This window comes from Neovison vison, chromosome 10 (assembly GCF_020171115.1).
Source record: "Neovison vison isolate M4711 chromosome 10, ASM_NN_V1, whole genome shotgun sequence".
Taxonomy (NCBI): domain Eukaryota; kingdom Metazoa; phylum Chordata; class Mammalia; order Carnivora; family Mustelidae; genus Neogale; species Neogale vison.
In genome coordinates, this window is record NC_058100.1 from 62,202,645 (window position 1) to 62,214,798 (window position 12,154).

Sequence of the window (12,154 nt, forward strand, 5' to 3'; positions counted from 1 at the left end):
TGCAAGCAGGACAGCATCTGAAAGATCCCCCTCCCTTTGTCTGCAACATCATTCATGATGGGAGGGAAACCTGGTAAACTCATTATCTGCATACTTTAAAAAAAAAAAAAAAGACACTGGTATAGAAAATCTGGTTTTCTCTCTCTGTTTAAAAAGACTAAGTTTTCTTAAGTTAATTGATCTGTTATGGTTTTCTCTTTGCCTGCCCAGAAAATTCAGTTTCTATGTTTTGTTTTATCAGGTGTTTAACATCCCTAATTATATTCAGGCATGTGTTTTAAAACTTTCTAAGGTTTTAGCAATTGTTGACAAGATTTAAACCAATGATAAACCCTGGGTTACATTTGGGAAAATGTTACGCATTTCCTAAAGTTTTAGTATGTTGATAGATCATCACTTGATATTGTGATTATGGAAATGTTACGTGTCACAAAAGTAACCTGATTTTCTTGCCAGTTACATTGTAAATTCTCATCTCACCAGCTCTTTACCATATCTAGTCTGAGTTTTTGTCATTTGTAATTGTTTTAATTCTCTTGTAAGGTAAATTCCGTCTCAAAGAAAATTCATATAAGAGACTTTCAGGACAAATACAGGTCTTTGATATGTTGAAATCCTGGAACTGAAATGGGTAAGAATTTACAGAAGTAAAAGCTGCATTCGGACTAAACCAGAATTATTAACATGGGACTAGGTGAACTGAAAGATCATAATGTTGTATCTCTTGATGTTTTGTCTTATTTTAAACATTAATGGTTCTTTAATGTTTGCTCTTCCAGACTAGGGAAACTTTTTCTTAACTTATCTGTAACTTACAGAGATAAAAATGTAGTCATTTGTAAACAAATCAAGGTATTCAACTCTTTCTCTCTATCTGAACTCTCTGAAACCAAAAGGTCTCAGCAAGTATTCTTTCTTCCATGGCAATCAATCATTTGCATAAGTTCAATAAGAATCTGTTCTCCTTGTAACAGGACACCATTGGAAACCCTGGTTATTTTACCATGGCTTTGACTGGAATGTCATATTTGAAAAGACTCAGATATGACTAGACAGCTTAAAGGAACTAAGTTGGACTTTATAAAACCTGGAACCGTAAAGCCCTTTGGAGCTATTGGCCTGATATCTGGCTTACAGAGTTCTCAGCAGCCTCACCAGGTGAGCAAAGGATGTTACTTCCTGGAAGGTGCAGGAACCTCAGGATTCTTTGGGGGCCTCAGGAAGAGGAATTTGCCCAAATCAACAGGTATTGCAGGCATGTCTGATGGCAAGTATGTAGCTTGGCTTCTAGCCTGGAGAGGCTATCATAAGTTCAACCTAGAGATTCCTTACGAGAAGTTCCAGCAGAGCAGATTCTAAAAGATTTATATGATCCCTCACTGTTCTTGCTGAGCTTATGTAAATAATTAGGTCAAGTTGTTAAACTGGACTTCTTTTTCAAATAAATTAGTCCTGATTTGGCTATCTCTGAAAACGATGGTTATTTTAGAGAGAAAAATTATGTTTTAATAACACATCTTTATGGATGTTAAATTCTGGATTTGATTGTCTTTAAATGTTTGTCTACTTAAGCTAGACAACTTGAGGTAAACTTCAGGGAAGTTGCATGATAGCTCATTTAGACGATCTTGCTTTGCCAGACAGTCAGCCCAAGATATAGAAAACTTTAGAAAATTGAAGGATTTGAAGGGAAGAATCTGACTGAGTTAGTGAGAATAGCAGAAAAAGTGTTCAACAACAGGGATGCACAAGAGGATGAAAAACAGACAAAAAAACTGGTTAAGGTTTTGGCATTACATGAGGTGGGGAGGAGACGGGTAGGGGATAGTAAATGGAAGGAAAAGCCTAAGCATAGAGAAGGCAGGTGGGAAGACTTAGATTCAGATCAGTGTGCTTACTGTAAGGAAAAAGGACATTGGGCCAGGGAGTGCCCTAAAAGGAAGACAGCAATGCTTGTCACCAGAGACCGAAGGGGCCATGGTTCGGAGCCCCTCCCCGAACCTCAGGTAAAAATTGAAGTGGAGGGGAAATCAGTTGATTTTTTTGGTGGACATGGGAGCCCAATTTTCATCATTACTTAAACCTATGGGAAAACTATCTGGAGAGGAAGTTTGGGTACAAGGAGCAAATGGCACAGAGAGACATAAATGGACAACAGAAAGGACTTTAAATTTGGCCTCAGGAGTAGTTAAACATCGATTTTAGGTCCTCCCTAATGCCCCATATAACTTGATGGGAAGAGATCTCCTCCACAAGTTAAGAGCTGGCATTCAGTTCTCAGAAGGAGGCATGACTGTAACCTTGAGACAACCCACTGTACAAGTGCTTATGGCAGCAGTAAGTGAATACCTCCTTTACAAGTCAGTCTCAAAACCAGAGGAGACAAAGCGGGGGAGCCTTCTCCAAATCCTACAGGACGAGTTTCCCGAGGTCTGGGCAGAAGGAAAGCCCCCTGGCTTGGCCAAGGAACAACCTCCAGTGTCACAATTAAAGGTGACAGCTATGGCTGTTCACGTTCGGCAGTACCCACTTCCCTGGGAAGCAAAGGAAGGGATCAGAAAACACATTAACCGCCTCCAAGGAGACGGGATCCTAGTTTCTTGCAAATCTCCATGGAACACACCTTTGCTGCCCGTCAGAAAGGCCGAGACTGGGGAGTACCAACCTGTCCAGGACTTGCGGGAAGTTAATAAACAGGTTGAAGATATCCACCCGACGGTGCCTAAGCCCTGTACCCTACTCTCCCTCCTGGGCCCCAAAAGAACTGTGTATACCATCTTAGATATCAAGGATGCATTCTTTTCTGCATGTCTTTAGCAAAGGAATTCTCAGCACCTTTTTGCTTTTGAGTGGCCTGACCCACAGGAAGGATTCCAAGGCCAGCTTACCTGGACAAGACTTCCCCAAGGGTTCAAGAATTTGCCCATTATCTTTGACAAAGTCCTACATGAGGATTTGCATGAGTACAGAACCTCCAACCCAGGAGTCACTCTGTTACAGTACATTGATGGCTTGCTAGTAGCCGCTGAGGACTATGAGTCATGTTTGCGGGGGACGAGAGCTCTCTTACAGACTTTGCAGGAAAAAGGGTATCGGGTGTCAGCGAAGAAAGCACAGCTCTGTCAGAGCCATGCCACTTATCTAGGCTTTGGTCTCCACAAGGGAGTGCATAAACTGTCTGAGTCCAGGAAACAGGTGATCACCTGATAACCCCACCCCACCACGTCCTGACAAGTGAGGGAGTTTCTTGGGATGGTGGGCTACTGTAGGCTGTGGATACCGCGGTTTGCAAAGATTGCCCGACCTCTCTATGAACTGGCAAAAGGAGGGCTCACTATGATAGAGTAGACAGCTGAGGCAGAAGGAGCATTTTGGGAATTACAAACAGCCTTATTGAGTGCCCCAGCATTGGCCATCCCAGATGTTACCAAGCCCTTCCACTTGTATGTGGATAAAAAAGCAGGGGTGGCCAAAGGAGATTTAACTCGGACTCTGGGGCCTTGGCAAAGGCCAGTAGCCTATCTTAGCAAGAAACTAGATCTAGTAGCAGCTGGGTTCCCCTCTTGCCTCTGCATAATTGCTGCCACGGCCCTCCTGGTCAAGGATGCAAGTAAATTGACTTTGGGTCAAAATCTCATCTTGACCCCAACCCATGCTATCGAGGGCCTTCTCCGGACTCCACCCGACTGGTGGATGATGAACACCCGAGTGACAGGGTATCATGCCCTCCTCCTCAACAAACCAAGAGTGACCTTCCAGCTCCTGGTGGTGCTCAATCCAGCCACACTGCTGCCAGAGGAGCTAGCTGACCATCCACATTACTGTGGGGAGGTCCTAACCCAAGTCACAGGAATAAGGCTGGATCTCAGAGACATTCCCCTCCCGGATGCCGAGATGACTCTGTTCACAGATGGGAGTAGCTACATGGTCGATGGAAAGAGGTATGTGGGGGCTGTGGTGGTTTCTCCTGAGCAGGAACTCTGGACAGCAGCCCTACCACATGGAACTTCTGCACAAAAAGCGGAACTGATTGCACTCACTAAGGCACTGCAGATGGCCAAAGGTAAAACCACCAACATCTATATGGACAGCAGGTATGCCTTTGCTATTCTCCATATACATGGAGTTATTTATAAAGAAAGGGGTCTATTAACAGCAGAAGGAAAAGGAATTAAAACAGAGAAGAAATATTGGCTCTCCTCCAGGCTATTTGGGACCCAAAAGAGGTGGCTGTTGTGCATTGCCCAGGACACAAAAAGGGGACTGATCTGATTTCAAAAGGAAATCAATTAGCAGATCGAGCCACAAAGCAAGCAGCCCGAGAAACAGTGCAAGAGCTGGTTACACTCCCGGATCTAGCCCTACCAGAAAAGCTGGACTGTTCAGAGGAAGATTTAAAGTATTTACAAAAATTGGCTAAATTAGACTATGAAGGGGACTGGGCTAAGACTAAATCAAGGAAAATAATTCTTCCTCGAAGACTAAGAAGTTAGTAGACCAGACACATCAGGGTACTCATTTGGGGATACGCAAACTCAAGGACCTTATAGGCAAGCAATTCCAGGGTTCTAAATTAGGCGTATGTTTCAGGATGTAGTTGATAGATGTGCTCAATGCCAGGCAGTTAATGTGGGAGGAACTAGAATGGAAAGAGGGAAAAGAGAAAGAGGTAAGGAACCAGGAATTTATTGGGAAATAGATTTTACAGAAATGAAACCCAGAAAATATGGGCACAAGTATATGTTAGTTTTTGTAGATACCTTTTCAGGCTGGGTAGAGGCTTTTTCCACCAAACATGAAATGGCAGGAGTGGTAGGCAAAAAAGGCTACTAGAAGAAATAATTCCTTAGGTTTGGGCTGCCTCTCGCGATTGGGTCAGACAATGGCCCTGCATTTGTGAGCTCAGTCTCACAGACATTGGCCAAGGCTGTGGGCACAAATTGGAAACTACATTGTGCCTATTGGTCCCAGAGTTCCGGGCAAGTAGAGAGAATGAACCGGACTCTTAAAGAGACCTTGACAAAACTAATTCTGGATGGGGCGCCTGGGTGGCTCAGTGGGTTAAGCCACTGCCTTCAGCTCAGGTCATGATCTCAGGGTCCTGGGATCAATTCCTGCATTGGGCTCTCTGCTCAGCAGGGAGCCTGCTTCCTCCTCTCTCTCTCTGCCTGCCTCTCTGCCTACTTGTGTTCTCTCTCTGTCAAATAAATAAATAAAATCTTAAAAAAAAAATCTAATTCTGGAGACTGGCAGTGGATGGGTAGATCTCCTTCATTTCACCCTCTTCAGGGCACGATGTACACCCTATTTAAACAAGGTGACCCCATTTCAAATAATGTTTGGGAGACCCCCTCCCGACCCCTGCTCTGTCCTCAGCTACAAGAGGTTGCCCTAGCAGAAATTGCTGATCTGTCTGTACTCCAGTCACTGCAGGCATTACAGTCAGTCTTTAAAAAAGCCCATGTAGGGATCCAGACTGCCCACACTGGGATGGAGACGGAGGTGGAACCACATCCTTACCAACCCAGGGACTTGGTTTGGATACATCGCTATCAAGTGGGAAACTTGGAGCCTCGCTGGAAGGGACCATTTACTGTTATCCTGACCACCCCCACAGTGATAAAAGTAGAAGGCATCAGGGCCTGGATTCACTTGGGTCACATCAAATGAGCTGAGGTTGAAGACGCCCCCCAGAGGTGAAAGCCTCAGCCAATGGACCCTGCTGACCATGGACTAAAGCTAAGACTCAAAAGACTATGAGTTTATTGTTGCTCTTATTGTTACCTGTTTATGTAAAGTATAAGTAGGAAATTAGATAAAGTGGTAAATGGCTAACTCATCAGCCAACCGTGCACTAGTGTCATTTGTACAAAAGAAAACTAGAGCAATAAAAATGTTAGACTTACATGTTCAATATAACCCCTTACAACCAGAGAACATAGAACTGGCTGAAAAGTCAAGGAGTTCACTAATCTCCAAAGAAAAGGGGGGAATGTAAGGGCCTACTTAATCAGAGAGAGCCATTTTGTTGCAGTAAACTTAGATTGACCCTATGCAGTAAACTTAGATTGACCCTGCCCCTCCCAGAGGAACATACTTGCAAAGCCTAGATACAAGGGCGGGTCAGGCCAGGTGAAGACATCCAACCAGTGGGGCACGCATATATCTACTAGGGTAAATTGAAATTCAGTTAGCCACTCATGTGTTACCTAGCAGTTTTTTCTGTGTGTGGCAGACTTAGCATGACTGTGCAATTTTCTCATTGGCCACCTGTGTATAGTCTGGCTAAACTACCTCTATAAAAGTTAGTCTGTGAGGCTGGGAGGGGTCGCCTCTTTGCAAGAGATGGCCCTGACCAGTCAGTTTGATTCTCAATGCTTGGTGCGAAATAAAGCTTTGCTTGACCTTCGCTTTGTATCAGTCTCACTCCTTTGATTACAGACCCCAACAGTTAGCAGTCAGGAAATAAATACATGGGGCTTGCATCCCAGTGAAAGCTGAACCAGGGATGGTAATTTTCCTTGGAGTATGCCTGTATGGAGAACCCTTCATGAGATCCTGGTCCTTTAGTCAACCATGAGTGATGTGCTTCCCATAGGGACTGCCTAAGTAGATGTGAGGCTGCCCACACCTGCCCAGGCTGATATGGAGAGAGGGAATGACTGGCTTTCAGGTGACCTTTTCCCTTTGTGACTCCACTATGATGGTTCAAATAAGGGTAAATGTCATTCCCAAACCTCGCATTTGCCAAAGTGGGTAGGGATGGGAATTTATGTCTAATTTCACCCAAATCGGCACACCAACTCAGGACTCACCACTTCTATGAGACCTGTGCTCTCTCAGCAGGACCTCGAAGGATGATAGCTAGGAAGAGGACACTAGTAAGAGGGGTCACGTTAATGTATGTTTTGAGCAAGCCCAACATCAAAGCCAGCCATCCCAGTAAGCCCATTCTTCCACTAGCATAAAATAAACTTCTTAAATGATGTCCATAAAAAGCTTCTACACAGCAAAGGAAACCGTCAACAAAACAAAGAGGCAACCCACAGAATGGGAAAAGATATTTGCATTCGCAAATGACACTGCAGACAAAGGGCTGATATCCAAGATCTATAAAGAACTCCTCAAACTCAACACCCAAAAAACAGATACACATGTCAAAGAATGGGCAGAAGACATGAACAGACACTTCTCCAAAGAAGACATACAAATGACTAGCAGACACATGAAAAGATGTTCATCATCACTAGCCATCAGGGAGATTGAAATCAAAACCACATTGAGAATCCAGCTTATAACAATTAGAATGGCCAAAATTAACAAGACAGTAAACACCAAGTGTTGCAGAGGATGTGTAGAAAGGGGAAACCTCATACACTGTTGGTGGGAATTCAAGTTGGTGCGGCCACTTTGGAAAACAGTGTGAAAATTCCTGAAGAAATTAAAAATAGAGGTACCCTATGACCCTGCAATTGCACTACTGGGTATTTACCCCCAAAATACAGATGTAGTGAAAAGAAGGGTCATCTATACCTCAATGTTCATAACAATCCCCAAACTGTGGAAAAAGCTAAGATGCCCTTCAACAGACAAATGGATAAAGAAGCTATGGTCCATATATACAATGGAATATTATGCCTCCATCAGAAAGGATGAATACCCAACTTAGGTATCAACATGGATGGGACTGGAGGAGATTATGCTGAATGAAATAAGTCAAGCAGAGAAAATCAATTATCATATGATTTCACTTACTTGTGGAACATAAGGAATAGCATGGAGGACATTAGGAGAAGAAGAAGAAAAGTGAATTGGGGGGAAATCAGAGGGGGTGATGAAGTATGAAAGACTGTGGACCCTGAGAAACAAACTGAGGGTTTTGGAGGGGAGGGGGTGAGGGATAGGTGAGCCTGGTGATGGGTATTAAGGAGGGCATGTATTCCATGGATAACTGGGTGTGGTACATAAACAATGAATATTGAACACTGAAAAAATAAAATTAGATTTAAAAAATATCAAAAAAATTATGTCAATACACAGAACACACTTTTCCTGAAAACTTTCCACTCCCAAGTAGACTTTGGACATTTACAAAGTCCTCATGAGTCCATCCTCAGAAATGAATTCAGCAGACAACATGTTTTTAGCTTGCATATGCCCTCATCTCTGTCTGCAGGGAAGAAAGCCACCAAGATGTGACTTTCCACGCAGGTTGCACTATAGCTTTAAGCTGTTTCTGGCCCAGCTTTGGTGTGCTCCTTCTGGTTTGGGCACATAGCAGGGACTGCCATTGCTAGCCACACTCTTGTATAGCCACCATGTACTCACAAAGCAGATTGAAGAAAATCCAGTCTCAAGACATAACACCCCAAATATGAAAGATGTATAACTAAGAATATTCACCATGCTAAAATCCAGAAAAACGTCATCCTGAACATGCTACGCAATCCAAAGACCATATCTAATGATGACTTATGTTGGGATACCCAATGGATTTGAAAGAACTATCCTTGGAAAGAACCTTCATCAAGAAACTGCAATCGTGCATTAAACCAAAGAAAGTAAGTCTCAAGATAGAAGCAAATATAAAAAGAAGAATTTAAAAAGTAATTAGAACGGAAAAATATAGTAACCGTAATTTTTTTTACCACCCATTAAATGGGCTCAATAGGACAATGAGGGTGACAGAGGGAGAGTCAGTAAATTGAAGGTAGAACAACAGAAATACTGAATCTGAACAATGGAGAGAAAATAGACTTTAAAAAGGCAGGAAAGAAAGAAAAGACAAGAAAAGGAAAAGAAAAGAAATGAACAGAACAGTAGGGTTAGGACTCTTATGATGTGGTTGGCATGCTTATGAGAAGAGACACCAGAGAGCTTGCTCTCTCCATGCACACCTACAAAGAGAGGTTATGTTAGCACACAGCCAGAAGTTGGCCATAGACAAACGTCCAGTAAGACGGTTTTCCCCAGAACCTGACCACACTGGTGCCTTATATTGGACTTCTACCTTACAGAACTGTGAGAAAATGTGTTACAGAAATACATTAACCATTTTCCAAGGGTAGATTTTGATGCATTTTTATACAGGACAATAAAGCAGGATATAAGTTATAACAGGACTTTATCAAGATTAAAACCTTCTGTTCTACTAATGATCCTGTTTGGAGCATGAAATGACAAGCTATAGAGTAGGTGAACATATTTACAAATGACATATCTGACAAAGGACTTCTATCTAGAATATGTAATAATCTATTAATGGCACCATAGGTTCGTTAAGGGCAGTAGTGAGAGCAGATCTGACAGAACTTAGATATGCTATCAGTGAGATACAATCTAATCTAGGAAGTCTAATAGAGTAAATGAGGCAGAAGGAGGAATTAGTGATTTTGAAGACAAACTGATAAAATAGAAGGAGCAGGAGGAGGACTGGAACAAACAGTTAAAATCCACGAAAATAGAATTAGAGAAATAAATGATGCCATGAAACTTTCCAGTGTCATAATTATTGGGGTCCCTGAAGGGAGTGGAGAAAGAGAGAGAGGACTAGAAGATATATTTGACCAAATTGTAGATGAGAATATCCCTAATCTAGGGAATAAAACATGTAATCTTGTCCTAGAGTCACAGAGGGCATCCCTCCAAGATCAATGCAGGTAAATCAACCCCTAGGAATGTAATAATAAAACTCAGAAATCTTAGAACCAAGGAAACCATTTTAAGGACAGTTAGAGGGAAGAGATTCCTTACATACAGAGGGAGAAATATCAGAATAACGCCACACCTGTGGTCCACAGAGACCTAACAAGCCTGAAAGGGTTGACAAGACATATTCAGGGCACTAAATGAGAAGAACATGCAGCCAAGAATTCTTTTTCTGGCAAAGCTGTCATTCAGAATAAATGGAGAGATACGAAACATCTAGCACTGACAGAGACTAAAAGAATATGTGACCACTAATTTGGCCATGCAAGAAATATTAAGGGGGGTTTCTATGGGATGCCTGTGTGGCTCAGTTGGTTAAGTAGCTGCCTTTGGCTCAGGTCATGATCCCAGGATCCTGGAATCGAATATCAGGCTCCCTGCTCAGTGGAGAGCCTATTTATCCTTTTCCCTCTGCCTGCCACTCTGTTTACTTGTGCTCTCTCTATCTTTCTGTCAAATAAATAAATGAGATCTTTAAAAAAATATTAAGGGGGGTTGTATTAAAAGGAGACAGACCCCAAGAGTGATACAGGACAGATACAGATACAAGAGTGATATAGAAACAAGGACTTCACAGGCAACATTATGACACTAAAATCTTATCTACCCATAATCACTCTTAACATGGGCCCAAATGCTCCCATAAAATGACACAGGACTGCAGACTGGATATAAAGAGAGGACCCATTCATATGTTGTCTATAAGAGACTCATTTTGAAACTAAAGATACATTCAGACTAAAAGTGAAGGGATGCAGAACCATATTTCATTCCAATGGACCTGAAAAGGAAGCCAGAGTAGCAATTCTCATATCTGACAAATTAGATTTTAAGCTAAAGACTGTAGTCAGAGATACAGAAGGATATTATATAATTCTTAAAGGGTCTATCCAACAAGAGAATTTAACAATGGTAGATATCTATACCCCCAAAATGGGAGCAGCCAACTACATAAGTCAACTATTAAAATAAAGAGACGTATTGGTAATAATATATCAATTGTAAGAGACCTTAACACTCCACTCTTAGCAATAGATAGATCAACTGAGCAGAAAATCAATAAAGAAACAAGAGCTTTGGGGTGCCTGGGTGGCTCAGTGGGTTAAGCCGCTGCCTTCGGCTCGGGTCATGATCTCAGGGTCCTGGGATCGAGTCCCACATAGGGCTCTCTGCTCAGCGGGGAGCCTGTTTCCTCCTCTCTCTCTCTGCCTGCCTCTCTGCCTACTTGTGATCTCTCTCTGTCAAATAAATAAAATCTTAAAAAAAAAAAAAAAGAAACAAGAGCTTTGAAGCTTTGTATGACACACCGGACCAGATGGACCTCAGAGATATATACAGAACATTACACCCTAAAACAATAGAATACTCATTCTTCTCAAGCACGCATGGAATTTCTCCAGAATAGACCTCATAGGGTCTCAAATCAGAGACCTCAAATCAGGTCTCAACCAATACCAAAAGACTGAGATTATTCCCTGCATATTCTCAGACTACAATGGTATGAAACTGGAATTCAACCAGAAGAAAAAGTTTGGAAGAAACTCAAACACTTGGAAGCTAAAGACCATCCTGCTCAAGAATGTTTGAGCCAATCAGGAAATCAAAGAACTTAATCAATTCATGGAAACTGATTAGAATGAAAATGCAATAATCTAAAACCTATAGGATATGGCAAAGATGATCTTAAGGGAGAAATACATAGGTATCCAAGCCTCACTCAAAAAAATTGAAAAACCCTTAATGCACAAACTATCCTCACATCTTATGGATCTGGAAAATCAACAACAAATTAAACCTAACAAATGCACAATAAGGGAAATAATTAAGATTAGAGCAGAGATCAATTAATTAGAAACCAAAAATATAGTAGAACATATCCAAGGTACTAAAAGCTGGTAATAAAAGCTGGTATTCTCTGAAAGAATTAATAAGATCAACAAACCACTGCCCAGACTAATCCAGAAGAAAAGAGAAAGGACCCTAATAAAATTATTAATGAAAGGGGAGAGATCATGACCAATACCAAAGAAATAAATACAATCATCAGAAATTATCATCAGCAATTATATGACAATAAGTTAAGCAACCTAGAAGAAATGGATGCACTCCTGGATACATAAAAACTACCAAGACTGAAATAGGAAGAAATTGACAACCAGAATAGACCAATAACCTGTTATGAGATGGAAGCAGTGATTAAAAAGGTCCTCCAAAACAAACAAGAGCCCAGGCCCTGATGGATTCCCTGGGGAATTCTATCAAACATTCAAAGAAGAAATGCCTATTCTCCTAAAGCTGTTTCAAAAAATAGAAACAGCAGGAAAACTTCCAGACTCTTTCAAGCATTACCTTGATTCCCAAACCAGGCAAAGACCCCATCAACAAAAAGAATTTCAGACCAATATCCCTGATGAATGTGGATGCCAAGATTCTCAACAAGATCCTA